This window comes from Balaenoptera ricei, chromosome 15 (assembly GCF_028023285.1).
Source record: "Balaenoptera ricei isolate mBalRic1 chromosome 15, mBalRic1.hap2, whole genome shotgun sequence".
Taxonomy (NCBI): domain Eukaryota; kingdom Metazoa; phylum Chordata; class Mammalia; order Artiodactyla; family Balaenopteridae; genus Balaenoptera; species Balaenoptera ricei.
Genome location: NC_082653.1, coordinates 74,525,188 through 74,541,985, shown reverse-complemented (window position 1 = coordinate 74,541,985; position 16,798 = coordinate 74,525,188). Strand labels below are relative to the sequence as shown.

General features: G+C 47.0%; 2 protein-coding genes across 6 annotated transcripts in view; both read right to left on the bottom strand.

The window, feature by feature from the left end:
• TPST1 (tyrosylprotein sulfotransferase 1) overlaps positions 1 to 2,209 on the bottom strand; it is a 116,864-nt gene extending 114,655 nt beyond the window's left edge. For 3 of the 4 annotated variants that reach the window (XM_059897827.1, XM_059897829.1, XM_059897830.1), the window contains exon 1: positions 1,994 to 2,209. The gene's annotated coding sequence lies outside the window, so the exon portion shown is untranslated. The remainder of the gene's footprint in view (positions 1 to 1,993) is intronic. The other variant, XM_059897828.1, reaches the window with a different exon arrangement.
• Positions 2,210 to 7,194: 4,985 nt separating this feature from the next.
• Positions 7,195 to 16,798, bottom strand: part of CRCP (CGRP receptor component) — a 79,915-nt gene continuing 70,311 nt past the window's right edge. Inside the window, exons 8-9 of one of the 2 annotated variants that reach the window (XR_009497656.1) lie at positions 14,663 to 14,843; positions 7,195 to 7,238 (exon numbers count right to left, since the gene is read on the bottom strand). The gene's annotated coding sequence lies outside the window, so the exon portion shown is untranslated. Of the gene's footprint in view, positions 7,239 to 9,488; positions 10,336 to 14,662; positions 14,844 to 16,798 lie in introns of those variants that run through there. The other variant, XR_009497655.1, reaches the window with a different exon arrangement.

Sequence of the window (16,798 nt, the reverse complement as noted above, 5' to 3'; positions counted from 1 at the left end):
GGGAAAGCATATCAAGGCAATGTTTTTGTTTGTTTTGATTGGTGAAAACCTGAGCATGTGTGCAGGCTGAGAAAAAGAGAGAGAATATAGAATAGGAAAGATGTTAGTTAGCCTGAGAAAGTAACACCTTCTTCCTCTGGTAAAAGGAAAGGAGATCAGGTATCAGAGAGGTATAAGCACACAGAAAAATGACACACCCTTAAGAGTTCAGGGCTGATGCCCACCTATTTCTTCTGTGAAGTAGGAGACAAGATAAGCAATGTAGAGAAGTCAAGAGTAGGACAAGGAGAGGAGAACAGTAAAAACCTATAGACAGCAATTAGGTGTGGGTACATAAAAGGAAGCTGAGGAGTAAGTCAAAGCATCTCCAGGCAGTGCAAGTAAAGTTGGGATCCAGAAGTCTACAACAGCACCAGCGGCTCAGTTACACACTTTCCTCCAGCCTGCTCTGGAGACCCTAGGAGCAGAAAAAGCCAACTGTTTGATTCATCCAGGCTTGGAAACCATCAGAGCAAATGTGGCAAGAATGGCTTGAGGCCAGTGACACTGCTTTTATAATTTTAAAAAGTCAAACTTATTTTACTCTTTTTAAAAATCGACTATAGTCATTTCCTCTGAGAGCCAGAAAGGGGGGCGGGGGTGGCTAATTCCTCTTTCACTCTTAGAGAACCTGTCAGAACTTCCACTCCTAAGCATTTTTGGTCCCTTCAACAGCTGATTCCAAGAAATCTGAACCTGATTCCTCCCGGCAGGCTCTTAAAGGATGAAAATTCACTGCAGACTGGACTATCCAGCTGGGAGATAAACACGTGAAATACTTCTTACACACAATGCTATTTCAACTAGGAGTTAGGGGCTCTTTCTTCCCTAAAAAATAAAGGTTCAGCAAACACCAGATGGGGAGGCGGGGCGGGGGTTAAGGGGGCAATTACATTGCAAACGTTGTTAAGAATACTTTACGAAGCCAATTATTATAAAACAACACATGGCACAAAGAGAGCAGAATTCAGTTCTTCGGGATGACTGCAGTGAGTAAACAACTTGACAATGTAATCTCTATCACACTTGGAGTTCACTAATTCATCCCGCCACCTCCTATACCACTCTTCAGGTAGCGCATCAATTCCCTTTGGATACTGGACCTCTTGCTACCACCATCTGGAGAGTACAAAGGCCTGGAAGGAGGAAGATGGTAACACGTGTGAGCACCTGCCATGTACCAGGCCTACTGTGTGCCAGACTCTGGACAACACACTTGAGACGTTATGGGTGCAGCTCACTGAAAGACGAACTACGGTGTTGAAACTATAGACCGGGCATGCAGGAGAGTCGCGGTGTCTGAAGGTTTCAGTGTAAAGGAAAAGAAGTGCTAGCGACGGTGGTTGATGGAAGCGAAGGGAGAAGGGGCGAGTTGGGAAAGGAAGGCAACTGGGAGCAAAAGGGCAAAACCCAGGGACACATGGCGTGGGGGTGGGAGGGCGCGAGTGAAATGTCCAGAGGACACCGTATAGGAGGCAAGGATGGGGTGAGACTGAGGAAGGGAAGCCCGGGTAGAGGTGAGGGCAAAAGTCCAATCCGGGGGGGCCGGGGCGTCTCATCCCCGGCAAGCGCCCCGAAGGACCGCGGGGGCTGGGAAACAGTGCCAGCCCCGCGAGAGAGAGGGAAAGGCGGGGAGGGGGAGGGAGAGGGCGGGAGGCCGACCACGGCGGGGGCGAGCCGGGCCAAAAGGAAGCCCGAGACAGGGAAACGCCGGCGCTGGGGGAAGGGGTGGGCGCCGGAGCCGGGCCGGGCCGCCGGGGTCTGCGCTTGAGGGGGCGAGGCTGGACAACCGCCCGAGGGCAGAGGGGAGATGCGGCGGCCGGCGGCGACTGGGGCCGAGGGATGCCAGGACAGAGGCGGCCGGGACTCGGAGCTAGGTGGGCGGCGGCGGGAGCACAGCGGGGCCGGGGCGGCGCTCCGACCCGAGCCGCAGCGAGCGCGGCGTCCCCCTTACCTGGGATGAGTGAGGAGCCGCCGCGCCGCCTCCCCAGCATCCTCGGCTCAGCCGCTTCTCCCACCGCCCTAGGTGAGGGCCATTCCACCCACCCCGGGAGCCCGCCCTCACCGCCAGGCGCCAGCTGCTGCCAGCCCGGCTCGGCCGCGCGGAGCTGCGCCGACGCGACCCGGGCCCGCAGCCGCCTCAGCAGCGACTCCCCCAGTCGCCGCCTTAGCGCCTGCAGCCGCCCTCCCGGACGGGCGTGGGATCACACGCGTGCGCCGATTGGTTGCCCGGCGCCTGGCCGGGGGATGTGTCGGACTCTCTGATTCGTGGGTTCCGCTGGCTGCCCCCCCCTCCCCGAGGGGGGCGGGGCTCGGCCTCCCGCCTGGTCTGACAGGCGCTGAGGGGCGGGGTGGGTCTGACGTCGGGGCCGCCCGGGCGTCCCTGCGTCCCTGCGTGTGCGCGCTCCCCTCGGGGTTCTGGGGCCGCCACCTGTGTGAGCGGGTTGTTGCCGAGCAACGGTGCGCGCGACCTAGCTGGAGGGGAGCCGGAGGCAGGTGGCTGTCCACCGTAGCCCCAACCTCCAATGTGGGTGCCCTTCATCCTTGAAACCCTGGGACAGGACAGGAGAATGAGCTTTTCCAAGAAATCCTCTCTCTGCTTGTCCTTGCTTCAGATACCGCCTCTGTGCTTGCTGCTGGCAGAGGAGCTTTCATCTCATTGGGGTGACTCAAAAATATAAATATCAGATTCACACATTTCATTACACACCAAAGTGAGTGATAGATTCTGTCCCCACCACAGGGGCGGGGAACTGATACTTGAAAGAAAGAAGTGAAAACTAGGAAAGGAGAAAAGGGCAAAGAGAAGGGGGACGTTGGGAAGAGGGCTGAAATTTCGCAACTGAAAAATACCCGTTCGTGTTCACAATACCTACAGGTATATCCACACGAGGTTCTGTCAAAGCAATTATTTCAACTCTATGAACGTACATTGGAAAAAGCATAGGCTCAGGAATCTAACAGCTGTATTCACAATTCCTGTCTACCGTCTTGGAACGAGTTTTGTTATCTATAGAATGAGGCCTGTAGAATATGTACCTCAGAGAGTTGCTATAAAGATCAAGTAAAGTCCACACAAAAATTTGTACATGAATGTTCATAGCACCGTTATTCATAGTAGCCAATAAAGTGGAAATAACCCAGATGTCTATCAACTGATTAATGGATAAGTAAAATATGGCATATCCACACAATGGACTATTATTTGGCCATAAAAAGAAGTGAAGTTCCGATACATGCTACACAGGGATGAATCTTGAAAATATCGTGCTAGGTGAAAGAAGCCAGTCACAAAAGACCACATATTACATGAGTCCCTTTATATGAAATGTCCAAAATAGGCAAATCCATAGAAAAAGCAAGTACATTAGTGGATGCCTTGGGCTGAGGAGGTTGGGGGGAAACAGAAAGTGATTGCTATGCTAATGGCTATGGGGCTTCTGCAGGGGGAGTGATTGATGAAAATCTTCTAAAATTGATTGTGGTGATGATTGCGCAATTCTGTGAATATCCAAAAAAATTGAATTGTGTACTTAAAGTAGGTGAATTGTATGGTATGTGAATTATATCTCAATAAGCTGTTATTTTTTAAAAAGAGCAAATAAGGTAACAAACCTCTGAAAGCCCCAGGCTGTAGTGCCACTCTAAGAACCAGGGCTCAGTATATCTAACTGTTTTCTCTTTATTCAATTGGCAAAACCTTGTAAGCAATTTGACCTGAGGAAATTTAAAGAAATACCCACCACAATATTTTTCTATGGAACATTTAAATCAAATGAAGAAGATGATCTGATTTGGCCCAAGCTGCTTTGGTGCATCAGAAATGATCCACTAGGATTACAAAGCTCATCAAAAGAAAATGAACAACGTCGGCAGGCAGAAAGCAAGAGGAAAGGGAAAGGACACAGCATTCTACAAGGTGATTCTAGATACATCTGCACCCAAAGTCGTTTGTTTAACAAGTCTTTTAACTTTAAGTAAGAGCTGTGTCCCATTCCACCTCCTGCATTCCAGACCCCTTCAGGGAAGCAGCTCACCCTGACCTGAGTAATCTTGAAGCCACGGCCAGCACCATGGAGCGTTAATCCCTTAAACACAGCCCCTGCCATCGTCTCTCCACAAGCCAGAAATGCAGCTCTGAGATGACCTCCACAATACCCAGAAAATACTTCACCTACCTACAAGACCTGAAAACAAAAATTTGAGTAGCCAGGTGGGGGCTTGCTGCTGGTATCTCACATATAAACTCTGAGAACAAATTCCAGATGTGAGGAATTCAGTAAGAACAGGGGACATGAATCCCAGTGAAATCTGGCAGGGAGGTTGACTCCCTGCCCGTCCTGTGGCAGGATGTCTCCCTGAGCAAGACAGCTTCAGGTGGCCCAGGGACCACACTGTCTGTAAAAAAAAAACAGCCCCAAACAAGGAGCTGCTTGATCTGAAGCAAAGCTCAGGGTCATATGGGAACAAGTTTTTCTGCTTTCCAAATCTACCCCCAACCCATATATGTTAAGAAAAAAGTCTCCAAAATATACTCTTAAGTGAAAAGAATAATGTTAAAAACAGTATATATAATATGTCCATTTGTATTTTTTTCAAGTACACACACACACACACACACACACACACACACACACTTGTGATTTTCAGAGACAATCTCCAAAAGGATGCACAGTAAACTGGCAACAGTGGTTGTTTCTGGGAGGGAAACTGAAGAACTTGGGTACAGGAGAGGGAAAGACATTTAGTTTTCACTACATATACTCTTTGGCACTTTTTTAAATGTTGTGCCCTGTGCTTGGATTACCTATTTAAAATGAATAAATACATAATTTTTTTTTTAAGAAAAGAACTCTTTTCTGGAAAACTCACTGATCAAGCCTATATGAATATCTGGTTTATGTGACATATGTATTGCTCTGTGTCATTTAGTAAGTCTCATACTGAGTTCACATACTCTGAACACTCTGGATCTATTTTTTCTTTCCCCAGCTTTACCTCTTCCAGGTGATCAGCTCAGACTCAGAGAACCTCACCTGAGGGCCTAGACAGCTTCGTCCCCTGGCTGATAGGCAGTTCAAAGGCTCAGAGATTGTTTCTTCCAAACAGACTGGTAGGCCCAAGGAAAGAGAGGAAGTAGACAAGTGCTCACTGACACCCCAGTGAGTACCTGGAAGCCACTGCCCTCTTCTAGTTCAACCTTTGCCTGGCTTCTACTTCAGGGAGTCATCTCTCAGCAAGAAGGCCTGGCTGAGAGTAAGTGAGGACACCTTCCTACAGTCATCTCACCTCCTGGAAGGAGAGTCTCCGTGAAATACACCGAAGAATGTTCAGGCTTTGAGGAGAACTGAAGAGGCAGCCCAGCCCTGCAGCACTTTTATTTTGGGGGGTTGTTGGCTTTGCTTTGGTTTCTTTTTTTTTTTTTTTGGTCGCGCTGAATGGCTTGCAGGATCTTAGTTCCCCGACCAGGGATCAAACCTGGGGCCCCAGCAGTGAGAGCGTAGAGTCCTAATCACTGGACTGCCAGGGAATTCCCTGGAAGGACAAAAGTACAGCAGCTCCCCACTCATGGCACTTCCATTCCAGGCTCTGGCGTGGAGAGAGGATAGTGGTGGAGGTGGGAGGTGGAAGGGACGGGGAGGACCTCAGAAATGGAAAATTGGGGAAGAGAATCATGCCAGGTTCTACTTTTTTATTCTCTGTCTCAGCCCAAGGGAGCTGGAAATGAGGGTCGGGTGCAAGGGGTTTGGACACAGATAATGGAGAGGGCAGGCTACCTTTGCCATGCAAGGGAAGAACAGAGGTCCTTCAGAGAGCACAGACATGGCCTTGGGAGGAAGTGGAGAAGTGGGGACAAAGAGTTGTCAAGGGTAAGGGCAGAAATGGTGATGACAGAAGATGGTTTGTCAGCCTGACCCTCCATGCTGTCCCCAGCACAGGGCCTGGCACTGGTTGAATGAATGGATGGGTGAGTGAATGGATGGTTAGCAAAAACTGCAGAGCTAAATAGACATTTCTCCAAAGAAGACATATAGATGGCCAACAGACACATGAAAAGATGCTCAACATCACTAATTATTAGAGAAATGCAAATCAAGACTACAGTAAGGTACCACCTCACACCGGTCAGAATGGCCATCATTAAAAAGTCTACAAATAACAAATGCTGGAGAGGGTATAGAGAAAAGGGAAAACTCCTACACTGTTGGTGGGAATGTAAGTTGGTGCAGCCATTATGGAAAACAATATGGAGGTTCCTCAGAAAACTAAAAATAGAGCTGCCTTATGATCCAGCAATCCCACTTCTGGGCATATATCCAGGCAAAATTACAATTCAAAAAGAAACATGCATCCCTGTGTTCATAGCAGCACTAGTCACAATAGCCAAGACATGGAAACAACCAAAATGTCCACCAACAGAGGAATGGATAAAGAAGACGTGGTACATATATACAATGGAATACTACTCAGCCATAAAAAAGAATGAAATAATGCCATTTGCAGCAACATGGATGGACCTATCATACGAAGTGAAGTAAGTCAGAAAGAGAAAGACAAATACCATATGATATCACTTATATGTGGAATCTAAACTACGACACAAATGAACTTACCTATGAAACAGAAAGAGATGCACAGACATAGAGAACAGACTTGTTGCCAAGGGGAAGGGGGGAGGGGGAGGGATGGAATGGAGTGGGAGCTGGGGGTTAGCAGATGCAAACTATTATATAGAGAATGGATAAACAACAAGGTCCTACTGTATAGCACAGGGAACTATAGTCAATATCCTGTGATAAACCATAATGGAAAAGAATATAAAAAAGAATGTATATATATGTGTAACTGAATCACTTTGCTGTACAGCAGAAATTAGCTCAACATTGTAAACTAACTATACTTAATTTAAAAAAACAAAAGCTGCTGCTCTCAATAAAGATGAAGGCAGCAGGGCAAAGCAGAGAGAGACACAGGGAAGAGAGTAGGAGGGCACTCAGGGTCCTGCCTGGAAGGGCAGGGAGACTCCAGGTGAGGGCTCCAGAGCCAAAGATCCTTGATGGGGAATTGAGGGTTAAACTTTCATTCGACTTGAAGTGACCCCAGAGCCCTGGCTGACTTGAGACAAGATGAAACACTTACCTGCAAGCAGCATCAAAGAGCCCATGAACTGCAGGAGACACCTCACAATTCTCTTGAAGCTTGTGGGTTAGAGGGATTTGAGACAAAAAGAAAATGGTGATACAATTTAAAGAAAAAGGGAAAAAAATGAGCATGCCTCTTTACTTTCCCCACCCCTAGATCCAGGAAAACTGGCCAGGTCAGGCCCCTCAGCCACATCAGCATTTTAAAATGAGAATCCAGCCCAGCCTATGAGCAGGCATTTTCCAAATGGTTACAGAATTCCTGCACCTTCCAAAAATACCTCTTAGTGCAACTCCCGCCGGGGAGGGAGGGCCACATGCCCAGGCTGGAACCAACCAATTGGGCTTCCTGAGTCCAGAAGTTGCCCCCCCCGTGCTCTGCAGACCCCAGATGCAGGAAATGCCCACTGCTTCACGGGTAAACCCAGCTAGACAGCTACTGGTGCTGAGCCGAAGACTAGGAGCAAAGCTGCCTCTGGTTCCACTTATGACAAAGAAGATTATATGACTTCCAGGAGTAGTTGCCAAACTTAGCTATGCAAGTAAACCACCTGTGCAGCTTTGTAAAATAGACGCTGGGCATCAGGTCAGTTTTATGAAGCAGAAACTCTGGGAGAAGGATCCCCCCGACTCCCAAGGGAAAGAGATGGGGGTAGCGACTAGGAGGTGGCACTTGGGGAACTTCAGAGAGGCTAGTTGATGATATCCTGTTTCCTGACTTGGGAACTCCCTGGTTTGGTCACTTTGTGAAAATTCATCACACTATACACACATGTGCACTATTCTGTATGTTCGTTACACTACATTTAAAAAAAAAAAGAAAAAAAGCTCCCAGGTAAATTCTGCTCCCCTACCAGGTGTCAGAACCACTAAGTTGGAAGTTCAGGATGAGGGGTTTAGGTTACACAAAAGAGAGATGCTGGGTGCTTTTGCGTATTGGCTGGAGTAGCTACAGGGTCTGCCTCCATCTGAGGCAAGTCTCTGACCCTCAGTGGAGAAAAGCTCCAGGGAGGGGAGGGGCCCGGATGGGAGATGCTCCAGGGAGCAGCCAAACCTTCTCTGCCCATGGATGCCGACCCATGACACCAGTGCAGACTTTTCCTGGGCCCTGCCTCTTGGACAGAGCTTGCTCAGGCCTCCTGTGGTCTAATTCAAGAGGGCCATTTTCTCCTGTGGCTTTGGTTTTCCCTCCCTGGTTAAAGAGGCTGCAGAGGCTACCAGTTTCTTGCCACCCTCCCAGGTCCCTTTCCTAGGGCAAGCAGCTTCTTCGAAGAGCGTGCTACTCCCAGCAGGATCTGGGGGACTCCAGCACTGGGGATTTACCAATGTCCTGCACCCAGGCACTGTTCTAGGTGCTGAGGACACAGCAGTGAACAAGTCAGTCCCAGCTGCCTTTATTCGGCTTATATTTGTTCATCTAAAACAATAAAAGAGCCAGTTATTTTTATCAGCAAAATGAGTTTATCAAGGAGCAGCAAAGAACTGCAATTTGGGACATGCAACTGTTGCAGGAGAATGGGGATGAGAGAATGGTCATATCCCAGGTCTCGGATGAGTCCCTGGGACCGCCAAGGGAGGGTCCTTGGCTTTGCACAGGAAACAATTTAAGAGCGAGCCATAGTTAAGTGAGAGTAAGTTTATTTAGAGAGATATATATTCCATAGACAGAATGTGAAGCGTCTCAAAATGCACAATTTTTAAGAATAAGACAACGATGAAGTCTGCTGCTTTGACTGACTCTTCCTTTCATGAATGATTTCTCTGTAGCCGTGCAATACTGTTTGATAGCATGTTACACACAGTAGAACTTCTTTCAGAATTGAAGTCAATCCTCTCAAACCCTTCCACTGCTTTATCAACTATGTTTATATAATATTCTAAATCATTTGTTGTCGTTTCAACAGTCTTCACAGAATCTTCATCAGGAGTAGATTCCATCTCCAGAAACTACTTTTTTTGCTCATACAGAAGAAGCACTTCTCCAAGCATTAAAGTTTTATCATGAGATTGTAGCAATTCAGTCACATCTTCGAGCTCTATTTCTAATTCTAGTTCTCTTGCCATTTCCACCACATCTGCTGTTACTTCCTCCACTGAAGTTTTGAACCCCTCACAGTTATCCATGAGGGTTGGAATCAACTTCTTCTAAACTCCTGTTAAGGTTGATATTTTGCTCTTTTGCCATGAATCACAAATATTCTTAATGTTCTTAATGGCATCTAGAATGGTGAATCCTTTCCAGAAGGTTTTCAATTTCCTTTGCCTAGATCCATCAGAGGAATCACTGTCTATGGCAGCTATGGCTGTATTTCATAAATCATAAGACTTGAAAGTCAAAATTATTCCTTGATCCGTGGGCTGCAGAATGAAGGTTGTGTTAGCAGGCATGAAAACAACATCAATCTCATTGTCCATTTCCACCAGAGCTCTTGGGTGACCAGGTGTATTGTCAATAAGCAGTAATATTTAGAAAGGAATTCTTTTTTTCTGAGCAGTAGGTCTCGACAGTGGGCTTAAAGTAGTCAGTATTTGTAAGCAAATGTGCTGTCATTCCAGGCTTTGTTGTTCCATTTATAGAGCATAGGCAGTGTCGATTTAGCATAATTCTCAAGGGCCCTAGGATTTTCAGAATGGTAAATGAGCATTGGCTTCAACTTCAAGTCACCATCTGCATTAGCCCCTTACAAGAGAATCAGCCTATCCTTTGAAGTTTGAAGCCAGGCGTTGACTTCTCCTCTCTAGCTATGAAAGTCTCAGATGGCATCTTCTTCCAATAGAAGGCTGTTTTGTCTACATTGAAAAATCTGTTGTTTAGTGTAGCCACCTTCGTTTATGATCTTTGCTAGATCTTCTCGATAACTTGCTGCAGCTTCTACATCAGCACTTGCTCTTTACCTTGCACTTTTATATTATGGAGTAGGCTGCTTTCCTTAAACCTCATGAACCAACCTCTGCTAGCTTTAACTTTTTCTTCTGCAGCTTCCTTACCTCTCTCAGCCTTGACAGAACTGAAGAGAGTTAGGGCCTTGCTCTGCATTAGGCTTTGGCTTAAGGGAATGTTGTGGCTGATTTGATTTTCTAACCAAACCAGTAAAACTTCTTCCATAAAGCAGCCGCGTAGCACAGGGAGATCAGCTTGGTGCTCTGTGTCCACCTAGAGGGGTGGGATAGGGAGGGTGGGAGGGAGACGCAAGAGGGAGGGGATATGGGATACACGTATACGTATAGCTGTTTCACTTTGTTATACAATTTTGTTATACAGCTGTTTCACTTTGTTAGTTATATACAGAAACTAACACACCATTGTAAAGCAATTACACTCCGATAAAGATGTTTAAAAAAAGAACTTCCACATCAGCAAAAAGGCTGTTTTGCTTTCTCATCATTTGTGTGTTCACTGGAATAGCAATTTTAATTTCTTTCAAGAACTTTTCCTTTGCATTCACAACTTGGCTAACTGTTTGGCTCAAGAGGTTTTTATCTTGTGGCCTGTCTTGGCCTTCAACATGCCTTCCTCAGTAAGCTTAACCACTTCTGGCTTTTGATGTAAAGTGAGAGACATGCAACTCTCCCTTTCCCTTGAACACTAAGAGGCCATGGTAGGGTTATAAATTGGCCTAATTTCTATATTGCTGTGTCTCAGGGAATAGGGAGTCTTGAGAAGAGGGAGAGAGATGGGGGAATGGCTGGTTGGTGAAACAGTCAGAACACACACATTTATTGATTAAGTTTGCCATCATACGTGGGCGCAGTTCATGGCTCCCAAAACAATTATAATAGTAACATCAGGACTTCCCTGGTAGCACAGTGGTTAAGAATCCGCCTGCCAATGCAGGGGACACAGGTTCGAACCCTGGGCCGGGAAGATCCCACATGCCGTGGAGCAACTAAGCCTGTGCGCCACAACTACTGAGCCTGCACTCTAGAGCCCGCGAGCCACAACTACTAAGCCCGCGTGCCGCAACTACTGGAGCCCCCGCGCTTAGAGCCTGTACTCCACAACAAGAGGAGCCACTGCAATGAGAAGCCCGCGCATGGCAACAAAGAGTAGCCCCCACTCGCCGCAACTAGAGAAAAGCCTGCACGCAGCAACGAACACCCAACGCAGCCAAATTAAAAAAAAGCAACCAGTAACATCAAAGATCGCAGATCACCATAACAAATATAATAATGAAAAAGTTTGAAATATTACAAGAATTAGCAAAATGTGACACAGAGACATGAAGTGAGCAAATGCTGTTGGAAAAATGGTGCCAATAAACTTGCTCCTTGCAGGGTTGCCACAAACCTTCAATTCGTAAGAAAAAACACAGTAACTGTGAAGCACAACAGAGCGAAGCATGAAAAAACAGGGTATGCCTGTAATGTGTTGTTTGTCAGTTTAATTCTCAGGCTACAGCCACTGAACCTAAGAAGAGCAGAAGACAAGCACTGCCTTTCCTACACATACTTAACAAAGGTACTCAAGGCAACAAAGACTTGCTCACCACTCAGTGTGCCCCTGTCTCCACTCTGGTCCTGTGCTCATGCATAGCCTTCTACTTGTGTTGTACTCCTCAACCCAGCCAGTGAAAACTCAGTGCAGCTCTACCAGTGCAAATTCAGCCAACCTTACATTACACTGAAATGCCAACTCCACTTGGAAGGGTCTCATCTCTGTGACTCTTGTGACCTGTGTCCCAATTTACACCTTTCTTAAGGCCTTTCTCCCATTCTACTTTGTATTCTTGTTCTTCGTGTTATTTGTCTGGTTCTCCCCCCTCACCCCCATCAGATAGGGAGCTGCTTAGATGGGGGATGGAATTTTCCCTGCAACACCCAACACTGTTTATGGGCCCATAAGAGGCCTTGGAATGTTTGCTGAGATGGATTAAATTGAATGATGGGACAGCATCTCCCTGAAAAATCAACAGTTCACTTCGTTCTACATCTCCATAGTTCACAAAGTTGTTTTTTTTTTACTTTATTTTGAAATTTTTTAAACTAGAAAAAAATTGGTGAGAATAGTACAATTAACTCCAATATATGTACCCTTACCAAGTGACTGTTGATTCATCAATTGCTAACATTTGCTACAATTGCTTTAATATCTCTCTCTATCCATCTAGCTAGCTAGCTATAATTATCATTATTTTTAGTTATTGAACCATTTGAGAATAAATTACAGACATTGTGTCTTGTGTCGCTTTACCCCTAAATACTTCATTGGTACCTCCTAAATATAAGGACATTTTCTTGTACTATGATCCAATGAAGGAAATTTAACATTGATATGATACTATTTACTATCTACATATACAGTCCCTAGTCAAATTTCCCCAGTTGTCCCAATTATGTCCTTCACAACCATTTTTTTCATTCTCATTGTCTACGGAAAAAAAATGTACAACCTAAAAGTTGAGAATTATGTTTCATTTGGAGGACTTTCTTTTTCTTTTTAATATTTATTTATTTATTTGGCTGTGCTGGGTCTTCGTTGCAGCATGCGGGATCTTTTAGTTGCGGCCTGTGGGATCCAGTTCCCTGACCAGGGATTGAACCCAGGCCCCCTGCATTGGGAGTGTGGAGTCTTAGCCACTGGACCGCCAGGAAAGTCCCTCGGAGGACTTTCTGAGCACTCAAGCCCGGGAGTAGCCTCGCAGACGGCTCTGAGGGACGGCTCCAAAGAGGTCAGGGAGGATCCAGGGTACACAGGCGTTTAGCAACAAAGACCTGGTAGCTGGCACATCAAAAGATTACTGTTGGGGCTTCCCTGGTGGTGCAGTGGTTGGGAATCCGCCTGCTAATGCAGGGGAGACAGGTTCGTGCCCCGGTCCGGGAGGATCCCACATGCCACAGAGCAGCTGGGCCCGTGAGCCACAACTACTGAGCCTGCGCGTCTGGAGCCTGTGCTCCGCAGCGGGAGAGGCCGCGGCAGTGAGAGGCCCGCGCACCGCGATGAAGAGTGGCCCCCGCTCACCGCAACTGGAGAGGGCCCTTGCACAGAGACGAAGACCCAACACAGGCAAAAATAAATAAATAAATTAATTAATTTTAAAAAAAGATTACTGTTGGCAGACCCTGGTCTTGCCGGCTGTTCCCTTGCAGTGTACTTAATAAATCTCGCTTTCTACACTCAAAAAAAAAAAAAAAAAATACTGTTAATTAAAGAAAACAACCAGACATCGCAAGGTAATGAATTTAGTGCTTTTCTATATATGGGAAGATGTAAGAGTCTGGGGTCACTGAAATCATTCCTTTGATAGGCACCTTAGCTATCCAGGGCCAGTATCCAGTTCTTTCCCATCCTGAGTTCCCACAGGGCTCACCCTCGGGGGTGCCTGTAATGTGATGGCTTGATGGCTGCAGCATCCTTTGTTTACTGATAGGGCAGGTGACATTTTTGATTCACATCATCTATGCGTTGCATTTAGTTGTATCACTTTAGTCTCTTACAATATCGAACAGTTTCTCCCTCTTTCATTCTTAAGGCATACTAGTTATTTGTAAAATAGCCTTTGACTTGACTTTGCTGTCTCAGGTTATGCATTTAGGGGGGCAAGAAGGCCCCGAGAGTGAGGTTGTGCCTTTCACAGCACATGGCAGCAGGAGGCACACACGAGGTCAGTTTGTCCCATTATTGCTGATGTTAACTTTGATGATCTGGTTAAGGTGGTATCTGCCGGGTTTCTCCACTGAGAAGTTACAGTTTTTCCTTTTGTAATTATAAGCAATCTGTTGAAATGACTTAGTATTTCAGAGACGGTGAAAATATCCTGTTCCCCGTCTGACGATGATTCTTGCCTGGCCCTGATGTGCCTGCCAGTCATTTAAGGAAAGTGGAGTTGGCCGGTGGCCCGGAGCTGAGGCTCTGGAGATCACAGAACCGGGATGGGCAGAGAAGGAAAAGCACTGGGGACAGGAAACTGTGCGGACAGCAGGGCAGGCAGTCTGAGTGCTATGCTGGGAGCTGAGCAGCAGCTCACTGAGGTATGGGTGGCAGTCACACCACACCAGGCACCTCAGGGCAGCCTCAAGGGTACCGGCCCCTTCACCAGAATCATGACCTGGAGAGGGACCAGTTTGCAGGAAGCAGGAAGACCATCCTTTCCTCCTTATTCCCTGGTGGCCCCTACTGCTCAGTGCCAGGGGGGCGGGGGATGCCTTACAGGCATTATTTCCAGAATATTTCCAGGGGCCCCCAGCGAATCTGAAGGGTTCCAGACCTCTGGGCCTGGCCTGGCCTTCCCAGCCAGGCTCCCTCACAGCCCCCTGCCTGTTTGCTCCACTCCTTACAAATATCTGCTCTGCTGTTGTACACAACCATGGGCTGGCAGTCACGGTGGAAAGTAGGGGGTGCACACCCACAGGACACACACAGCCTGGGACAAACTGGCCACGAGTTCTTGTGTGCTGGACAGAAGGTGTATTCATTTTCTGTGGCTGCCATAACAAATGACCACAAATGGGGGACTTAACACAAAAGGAATTTATTCTCTTACGGTTCTGAAGGTCAGAAGTCTGAAATCGAGGCGTCAGCAGGGCCGGGCTCTTTCTGCAGGCTCCAGGGGAGAATCTTTCCTCGCCTCTTCCAGCTTCTAGTGGCTGCTGGCAATCCTTGGCTTCCTTGGCCGTATCCTCCAGTTTCTGCCACTGTGGTCACATGGCCTCCTCTTCCTCTCTCTTATAAGGAAACTTGTCATTGGATTTGGGGCAGGATCCTAGGGACATCCAGATAATCCCAGATGATCTCATAGTGAGGTCATTAACTTATTTACATCAGCAAAGAGCCTTTTTCCACATAAGGTCACACTCACAGTTTCTGGGAGTTAGTACATATCTTTTGGGGGCCACCAGTCAACTTGCCATGGAAGGAATTTATGTATGCTCTCATGTATATGTTAGTTTTCCACATATTTCTCTAACAAATTCTATATTGATGATTAGGAGTAATTAAAATAGTCCCTGGGGCTTCCCTGGTGGCGCAGTGGTTGGGAGTCTGCCTGCCAATGCAGGGGACACGGGTTCGAGCCCTGGTCTGGGAAGATCCCACATGCTGCAGAGCAGCTGGGCCCGTGAGCCACAATTACTGAGCCTGCGCGTCTGGAGCCTATGCTCCACAACAAGAGAGGCCGCGATGGTGAGAGGTCCGCGCACCGTGATGAAGAGTGGCCCCCGCTTGCCGCAACTAGAGAAAGCCCTCGCACAGAAACGAAGACCCAACACAGCCATAAATAAATAAATAAAATAAAATAAAATAAATACAAGCAACTCCTTTAAAAAAAATAAAAATAAAAAAATAAAAAAATAATAAAATAGTCCCTGATGGCTGTTTTGGGCCTACCCAAATATTTCTGTCCTCCCCCTGCCACACATATACACACACACACATGCACATGCACAAAATAACATATCTACACAGAGATGTTTACACATTGTACCCAGGTCCTTGTACAGAAATGTGCATGTATGCTGTATTCATTCATTTGACACATGTTTATTGAGTGCCCACCACGTGCCATGCCCTGTGCAGGCACTGGAAACACAGCAGTGAACAAGGCAGCAGGCCCACACTTTGTTTACATTCTGGTAAAATATTTACAGACACACACACACAACGAGCATAATATGGATGCAGAATCTGCAGGGCTTTTCCATGCCCAGGGCTCCCAGAAGGGCTGAAGTCAGCAATTCTAGGCCACAGGCAGCAGGGGAATGTGAAGGCCCTTAATGCAAATAAAGTCACCAGCAAAGTCACTTTTAAAACAACAAATCCTTGATTAAGTGAAACATTTGTGGGCGGAGGTGAACCCCATTCCCAAAAGAGCAAATCTCTGCACTGCTGTGGAGGGGCTCGGAGTTCTGGGGTGTAAGATGGAGGAGTCTGAGCAAAGGGGCCAGCTGGGCCTTGAACAGCCGGAGAGGCCTGCACACACGCACATGCTGGATTTGAGGTTGGCTCAAAGGACAAGGTGGGCAGTGCCGCTTGGAGGGGAAAGAGCCTGACCACAAGAGACACAGCCAGAAGCTGGGGGTCAGCCGCTGGCAATGATGTGCAGGATAAGGTGAGACTGATGACTATATCCTGGCATTATGTATCAAAACCGGCACTCACACTAGTGCAGGGGACGTGTGAAGTGGCAAGCTGGCTAGGCTGATCTATAGACTCCAAAATTCCCTTTCCAGTATGTTCCAGTTAGGGCGGGCTACCAGCGATACTCTCTCATGAGAGTCAGAAGATGGAAGGAAGGCAGCACCTACTGTATAGGACACAGTTTCTCCCCGTTATTCACTTAATTGTTCTTCTTTTCCCCCTGGATCTTCCTTCCTGTGTGCCTGTGAACAAGCTTCTGGCTGTGCCTATGGAGCTCTAGCTTGCTTTTGACCTTCCCTTCCTTTATTGAGTGAAAAGTGTGGGTAGTATGCTGCTAGTTTTTCTTTCTTTCTAACATTTTTTTTAAAAGTCACATCTTGAGTAAGTAAGAAGTGGATCATTTCTAGACCAGAGCTTCAGAACAGACCACTATCTTGGCTCTTCTTGGCCCTCTGTATTTTCGTATAAATTTAGAATTAGCTTGTCAAGTTCTATTAAAAAACATGTTGAGGGCTTCCCTGGTGGCGCAGTGGTTGAGAATCTG